We start from the raw sequence: 8,900 nt of genomic DNA on the forward strand, positions 1-8,900 counted from the left end.
AACATGTAACGCGCGTTCACAGCTTCCGAATATTCAGTGCGAACTGATTGGTTGAATGTTTCAGTGCGAAGTACCATATTTGGAAACCACTCGCTCTTGTTGTTCCAAATATGGTACTTAGCAAATCGAATATTCAGAAGCTTGTTTCCCAGCACACAAGGGGCCGTTACACGTTTCAACCCTTATGGGTTTCTGAGCCTATTCAATGAGCCGACTCATTATGCACTAATCGCATACTACACCATATATAATAACACTAAGAGTACACTCCACACTCACCTTCACGCATACGCAATATGAGGGGATCCGAGACTCGCCGAGACCCTTGTTTGCGAATCCGAGACCGAGACCAAAACATGCAAGACTTCACACCGAAATAAATGCAATATAAACGAGACTTCGAGACTCTTCGTAAAGGCTGTCGAGATTTCGAGATCGGATGAAAAGTTTGCGAGTACCAAGATTTTAGAGGTACCATTCGCCACCCCTAATTTTGGATGCATTCCCGCCAAAATTTGTTGTTCTTAAACCCAAACCTTAGGTGGACTTTCTTTCATATACCGAACTAAAGTGGCGAAAGACAAAAGAATCATTGCTATTCTGATTAGGCCTCGTTGATTAGCTATTGTTATCTGCGCTTTGTTTTTTCAGTTCTTTTGTTTATTCAATTTGTCAATTTAAACATTCAATTCGCAATTTAAACATTCAATTAGGCAATTCAGACTTTCAATTCGGCTGTTCAAACATTCAATCCGGCAACTGAAAAATTCAATTCGTCATTTAAACATTCAATTGGGCAATTCAAACATTCAATTCGTCAATCAAAGATTCCTTTCGGAATTGAACAGATTAACCGAGTACCGGTGGCTCAGTTGGTTGAGCACCGGGCTGTCACACGGCCGGACCAACACTCAGGGTCTTTAAATAACTGAGGAGAAAGTGCTGCCTTTGTAATTTATCAGCGCTACTTGAAATGGGTGCTTAGGCTTAAATGTGAAATTTGCATGGCTCTCAAATTGTCCAGCCCCCTTATCATCCTTTTGCAGAACACATTATTTGTAAAATTATTTGTTGATATTTTCCCATCATGCATGTATCCAAATTTATGTGTATCCATCACTGATAATGTATGTGAATGCTTAGTTTTCAAACATTACATTTTAATAGTAATACACTGAAAGAATGTTTGCCTATAATATAAGCTTTTTATTTCAAATAGAAGACTTTGCACTACAAGTTTATTGTGCACTTCAAGGTGATGTATTTTATTTTACAATTAGTTGTATCCATCAACTATTTTTCGCTGATTTCTCTTCCTTGGTTCTCTTTCTTTCTGCTGTTGCTCTTTTGTCCTTTCTCTTTTTCAGCACTTTTCCACGCAACACGGTTAAGTGAGAAATCGACGGCCATTATGTTAGAGCGTTTTCACTCACGAGACCAGCAGCCATATTGGATTACTGAAACAAAAGAATATTTGCATAAAAATAGAGTTATTCCCTGGATGATTAGTTTGGTACACCATCATGACCGCCATTTCGATTCTTTGCTTTGGAACACCAACATGGCCGCCATTTCTTTGTTTTGGAACACCAACATGGCCGCCATTTCTTTGTTTTGGAACACCATCATGACCGCCATTTTTTTGCTTTGGAACACCAAAATGGCCGCCGTTACGTCATGTGAAAACGCTCTATACGAGTCGATTTTCCAAATATTTGGCGTCCTGCTTTGCGAGTTTTTGAGCCAAGTCGATTTTTAACTATTTTCAATTTGTTTCTAACAGATTATATTCATTTAGAATTACAGTATTATTGAGCAAGACCCACCTGTTAATTATTATTGTTACTTGCGTTCTGCAAGCAATAGATCCAAGAAACCTAACCTTTATATTAACTGCGATCTAATAGTCGCTGTTGACGAAAGTACCTTCTCCATCTGTAAATTCCAATCACATAAATGTAACTCGTCTTCTTTAAAACAAAGTTAGAGACTCACCCTGACTTTTTGATATATATTCCTTTCTTTTCAATGAGATCAAGGAACTCATCCTTTAATTGTGCTTTTGATTAATTTGGTGAAAAAAAAAAGGCATTCAAAAAAATGTCGGCACCTGCTTGTCAAAGTTCGCAGTGCCCGTGTTAACACATTGCTCCAGTACTTAACCGTTTTCACCAATCTCGGTAATCAAGTCCATGAGAATATTTCGTGTTCGTATTGACGTTTAAATTCGAGCATGTTTGAATTCGTGTACCGATCACTGGTATTCGCGTACGTACATAAGATGTTTGAATTCGAGTACGGATTCCAACCATGTTTAATTCATGTACTACTTGTATTCGTATACGGATTACAAACGACGTGTGTATTGGAGTACGGATCACTGGTAATCGTGTACGGATAGCAATGCGAAGTCGCGAAGTCTTATTGCGGAAGTCGTACTCGGTTAATGATAGACAATCCCTCGTTTTGAAAACTCTCAAATCGGCTCGTCGAACTTTGAGATTTTTTAAAACATCTCTTGTACCATTTAATTCCGAATTGGACTGTCGTTCGATTTCCTAAACGAAACGGTACCACATGTCCATTTCATGTCATTTTATTTGCCAAATCATTTCAGTTATCATACTGAGCAGATTTATCAATAACGTAGCGTGTTTCTAAACTTGAGAAAACGTGCTGCTGTGCTGGAAAAGAGTGAAGCTCTCAACTGTGACGACTGACCATCAAATTAGATGATAAGGTAAATGGCATATCCGTTTTTGTCATTCAAATGTCAACCACTGCAAAAAAAAAAAAAAAAGAAAAGAAGAAGAAGAAGACGCATTTGTCTGTTTGCGCAGCGAGTAAGGCTGACTGACTCATTAGGGACAGGAGCCCCAAGATAATTTGCCTTTGTGTTTACGTTTGCAGTAGAACTTTGGGCTTCGTCGTTTTACGTCGTGGGAAAATAAAGGAAAAGAAACGTCCGAACGTTTAAAAAGCACCAGCAGATACTTGTTTATGACCGCGAAATTACTTAAATGATAAAAACGCCTCTGTTTATGTTTTTTTTTTTAAATAAAGACCCTAGAAGGCGGATAATCCTCAGCGATAATATGTTGGCTGTTTTTCGAGTTTACGTGCAAAAGATTGTAGTTGGCCGACAATTATTGCTATTATCGTTACAGTGATAGACTCTCTCAAGTTTCTTCAAAGGGAAAGCAGTTATTTGACATCGCAGCGAAAAATGAGCCCTCACTTTCACTATTTTTTACCGCAGCAAAGATATCTGGGACGTCAATGGACAATCTCCGAGCCAGCGAGTCAAGCGAATCTCAATTGACTTCTTCATTAACGTTGCGTTGCCGATCTGACAAAACTCAGATCTCCTTTGCGTAAAGACATTTTGCATTACAAAATGTAGTTACAAATGTAGTTGTGTCAAGGAAGAAGATAAGGGTAATCCGCTCACTTTCTCCTCCCTTCGTCCATGGAAAATGTTTGTGCTTGCGCCATATCTAGTTTTCAAGTCTTGAGCAACAGCTACGGCACTGGTGACGCACAAAACTAATTTTTATTGGTTGAATCAGGCTCAATCAGATGTAGCGCCCATTTTAGATCATTTCTTTGCCATGCATACTCTGAAAAGGCACCAACGTGAAATGACCATATTTCAAGTTTTGATGTCAACTTGAGCGTACAACAGTGAATTCCTCATTTTCTATCTTTTCCTTTAACGAAAACCCTAACGCAGCTCTGTCTTAAGTCATTTTGTGTTTCTTCCGTCTTGTGTTAGTGATGTGCGAGCACCTTGGGCAAAGTTATTGATGAAGGAACTGATACGAACGTTCTTGAAGCGATTCTTCAAAGTTGTATGCTGATATTTTAGTCAGGACGTTAAATTTATTCATGTGCAAGATATGCAGTATAACTTCGACATTGAATGTACATTGAAAACTTTATGCCTGGCAGCTGTACGATTTATTATTTTGAAAAAACTTTCAAGACTTGCTCAGCGTCTGAACAACACGGTTTTAATACTCAATATTTCAGAGAAAGAACTCTTTCGCTCAAGAATTTATTTCCTGGAAGGTAATCATTCACAAATCGCAACCTTTGCTTTCAACTAGTCACATCATAAGTTTTTCGCTGATATTGAAAATCTGAAAATTTTCATATCTAAATTTCTTCCGGCCTTTAAGAGTCCGTACATCAATGTCTTGGTCGATCTTTATTGCGATCTTTACCATAAGAAAAAGATAAAATTAACTCCGTTCAAATGTCCGTTTCTTCTGGCGTAAACGGCATTTATGACTGATTCATGCCGAGAGATAAGTAACTCTTTACATCCTCTGTGGATGGAACGGCGGCAATTAAAAAAACACAAGCCGGGAATACCTAATTATAGACAGTAGTCGTTACAGCAGGGCAAATTCATTCCTTGAAAGCTTTACATACGTTCGTTGATTTCGCACGACGGAAAGAAAGGTTGGTCCCCTCTCCTCTCCTCTCCAAAAAAGGAAAAAAAGCTATATCATCTTTTCAATCTATTACTTTTTAGCTAAGAAATTATTTGATTATATTCTTATTCGCCTATTTTATGGCGATGCCAGGGAAGTGCTTTATGCAACTACAAATAAGTTGATTTAAATTACCCACCATAAATGACAAAATTAAATTCTATGAAAACAACTTCGCTTAGCTTCAAGGTTGGGTATATTAAGTGATTCCAAACAACGAGAGGAATTTCGCTGGCTCTACGTTTTAGTAAAAATAGAAAAGGATTACGGTTTGGAGTTCCTTCGCAAATTTCTATTTAAAGAAAAATCCCAACAATAAGAAGATAATCGTCGATGATGGTTCAAGGATCGAATTTAAGTGAGAAATAAAATCAAAGTTTTAATTTGTACAAGACGTTTATTTTCCGCTCAATTGCGTAGGCTATTGAAAACTTGAAGCGGGCGCCCTAACAGCGTCTCGGCACCCTACGGACTAATTGCTCTTCTATTGTGTTACTCTTGAGTGAGAATGGTGGACTGTAAACAATGGAACGATAAGATTTTCTCCACATCGCCATAAAACAGTCCACTGAGACTGAAGCTTGATCAACACAGTCAAACTAATCCAGTGAGGAAGACAACATCTCTGCCCAGCTGAATCGAACAGAAATCTTAAAACTCAGCGTGTTTGGAGATACAGAGTAAGTTGGATAAGACTTTGATTCAGTTGTTCTTTTCGACAAAGGTATTTAAGAAGTATTCTACGCTTTCTTTTGAGAGACAATCTGAGGGATTTCAGAAAAGGCTGAAGCCTTCTTTGACTCCATCTTTTAATTTTGAATGCTCAGTAACCATACACTGAATTTAAGTAACTAAAAATGCTTCACAAAAAGAAAATTCCGAAAAAAACAAAATCATTTGTTCAATCAGCGAGTTAATTCCATTAAGCCTCCTTTCAAAATAAAGTACTGACGCTGGTCCGTTTACGCTGTAATTTCCCTAATTTTAACAAAACACTCAGAGCTACAAAAGTTGGAACCTGCCAGTGTAAGAAATATATCCCGTCATCCTTGTCATGATAAGCTTTGCCGCTAATGAAAGAGAAAAAAAAAACTTGTACCATAAAACGGATTATCTAAAAATGGTTGATCATGATTTTATGCATTCCTAGTTCAGCTTAAGGCTCGGATTTAATTTCAATATAATCCCTGGTACAAAATGATGAGACGAACCAATTTCGGTCGCCTAAGCTCCAAAGAGCCTCCTATAGCTGGGTGGTGAGCATCCGAACTAGCAGAAGGTCTCGGGTTTGACTCGTGTGGCAACGTTCGATTCTTTTCACAGCATGTCCGTGTCTCGACAGAAATGTTCGTCATTTCAAGGAGATGACTTGGTGCGACCGTTTTTTTACTTTACTAAAACACTGACTCGCTTTCCATATGAAAGTCGTCAAAGGGATAAATTGGCCAAACAGGAAAATAAGCAAATCAGAATGAACATTAGTAGGGAAACGCTTAAAAGAAAAATTTTCGACAAGTCGAACCCAAATTTGAAAGGCCGTGTCGAAGACGACATAATAAACAAAGGGGTTGGTTTCTAGCTTCCTAACTTAAATTAATCGTGACAAAATTAAATTTATAACCGACGGATAGTTACAGCGATTCATTTTTCACTGTAAAAGTGACAGCTGTCAATTTTCGCGTATCCTGAGAAGTTTTCTTCCTCTTACTTGATTGATTGCGTACACCTTGAGACGTGAAAATACTAACATTTTAATTCAATTTTTTTTTGTTCTTTACAACAGGATACGACGATTTATTAAAAATGGAAATAAGCCAAAAATTCTTCTCGTTTTTTCCGTAGAAGTTGGCTTTTTTATCGTTTTCTACCCTGAATGAAAACGGTTGAGAGATTTGATAGAACTTTCTCTTATGTTCCCTTATTTCTAAACCCTGTCTTACTCAATTCCTCAGTTTAGTGTTGATTGTTGCGTTTTGCGGAAACTTTTAAACTTGTCGTATGCGACAAGCTTACGACAGGCCTACGACATGAATTGTCTCGTGTATATCAAACCTACAACTCACTTCCGATTGTCGTGTATGTCAGAAAAATTGTCTTTTAAAACATGTTTTAAAACGCTGCGATGATCGTACTCTTGTCAGTCTTGTCTCATGCTACAAAAATCGTACCGTGTAAATCAACCATTAGAAAACCGGTTGTCGGACACAAACAATGCCCATGTCGATCAAACAAAGCACCACGTTAATGGCTTTTGCAAGTATAAGTAACAACTTTCAAACCCTAGCAAAAAAAGTAGACATAGACGTGCATTAATAAGTCTTTTTGCCATAAATTATCATGAACCTGGAAGCAACCTTCAACGTTACATCCATGTAAGTTTAGAGAGAATTTAGAAACTTTTAATTTAAAGTAAGATTCTCGTAATTAATTGAGCAAATCGCACTGACCGAACAAATAACGTAAAAATGGCAAATGCAAACTCGTGGACAATAAAAAAAAAAACCAATAGAAACAGGCGACAAAGTGCCTGAAAGCAATCGAGAAGGAAGTGAATTTCAAAATCGAGATTCGGGTTTACGAACATTTATGTCATCAGGTTCAATGGCACGTGCGAGATGAACCATTCTTTGAAATAGCAAATCATCCAATTTTATTTAATACCATAGAATACATGTAAAATCTCTCCAGTCTGATTGGTTAAGGAAATCAGTGTAGTTTTCAGGTAACCATAAGTGAATTAGGTAAAAGTGTTCCTTTATCAATTTAATTTACGGTCTTGGGCCAGCACAGTTACAAATGGACTTAAGCCTCATTTACACTAGCAAGTTTTCCTTGACAAACCCACTTGTCAAAAGAAAACCTACCGATTGTACACACTTGCAAGTTTTCCTTGACAGGTTTTCATTGCTAGTGTAAATGGAAAATATGACGAGTTTTCCTTGACAAGTGCACTTGACAAGTAATTTACACTAGCAAATATCGTCCTTGACATGTGTCCTTGTTCAAAAACTAGCACTTGTCAAGGAAAAACTTGTCATATTTTTCCATTTACACTGTCAAGGAAAACTTGTCAAGGAAAACTTGCTAGTGTAAATGGGGCTTTATCTTTAGATCATTGCACTTTACGTGCAAAAACAAACAAAGGGCCGCCATTTAAACCAATCAGGAGACGCCAGGCCACGCATGACTACTTCTGTCATTATTTTCAGTTTTTTCACGCGTATACCAAAAAAACCGACTCATTTGTGACCGTGCTGGGGAAGCCTAACCAGGCCATTGGAAGCACCTTACCTAATACACTCTTGGGTAACACAAGGCAATCTTTTCCCGTCCAATTTGGTATTAATAAGCGTTTGCAATGTTTTTAAGAACTACAAATTGCACTCGCATTGCGGTCTTGTGCAATCAGTTTTGTTAGTCTTTCAAAAAATCACTCGCGTTTATTTATTCCAAATTTGGAGTCTTGTTGGGTGAGGGAGGGATAAGAGGGTTTAGTTGGCCCAGCAATGAGCAGCTTGCTGGCTTTCCACTATGCTCCGAGTGGATTTCCGCTGGTGGTGGTAGTAGTTGTAGTAACAGTTGTAGATTATCCGGAGCTTCACCTTTATAAATTTCATGACCTCCATTTCTCATTCCAGATGAACTCAGTTCCAGTATTTATCGTAGTTATTATCCTGGGCTCGGTGATCGAGAAGGCTAGAGGCAATGGCGGCTGCTATGGAAATTGCTTTAGTAAATGGAGCCGGTGTTTTTCAAGTTGTGCTCATCGTGAAGGTGATTGTTTGAAATGCAACACGATGGCTGATCTGTGCCGCGCCGAATGCAGTAAGAAGCGACACTTCCACAAAAGATGGGAAGATATATTGGCAGCAAGAACCACGGAGGGTGTCAAAAATTCAAGCTCAGTTGAGTTCAAATAAAAACGAAAATGGCATCAAATGGAACACAGCGTTTTTGTAGCAAGAACTCACCAATCTTTAATATCAAATTGAAATGTAGAGCTACATATGTAAAACAAGAGTTCAAATAAACTAAAAATGGATGATAGAAATTGCAAATGAGTGCCTTAGCAAAATAAAGAGTTGAATCAATACAAAGTATGCCTTTTGACACTACCTTCTTCGAACTTGAATGGGTTTGAATCGGTTTGAATGATAATTAGCAGTTACTTAATGTTCCTGAGTGTATAATGTGATACAAAAAACTATACGAAGAAAGTTTACATAGGTTGTCTCTCTTGCCTCACATGTGATCCACAAAGCTCTCTTCTTCCTCCGTCTCATTCTACGCTCGTCAACCCATACTCTTTTCAACAAAACACGCTGCTTTCGATCAACGGGTGCGCTACTTTTGCTCCGAAACGATTTCGCATTAAAGGGGCTGGAAACTAGCAACCACATC

The 8,900-nt window shown here is 38.1% G+C and overlaps 1 long non-coding RNA gene across 1 annotated transcript; it reads left to right on the plus strand.

Moving 5' to 3' along the window:
- The first annotated feature begins 4,452 nt into the window (after positions 1-4,452).
- Positions 4,453-8,596, plus strand: LOC137979513 (uncharacterized). The gene is made up of 3 exons (XR_011118354.1): positions 4,453-4,467; positions 4,920-5,179; positions 8,138-8,596. It is a non-coding gene; the product is annotated as an uncharacterized lncRNA (long non-coding RNA).
- Positions 8,597-8,900: the final 304 nt, after the last annotated feature.

This window comes from Montipora foliosa, chromosome 12 (assembly GCF_036669935.1).
Source record: "Montipora foliosa isolate CH-2021 chromosome 12, ASM3666993v2, whole genome shotgun sequence".
NCBI classification, from domain to species: Eukaryota; Metazoa; Cnidaria; class Anthozoa; order Scleractinia; family Acroporidae; genus Montipora; species Montipora foliosa.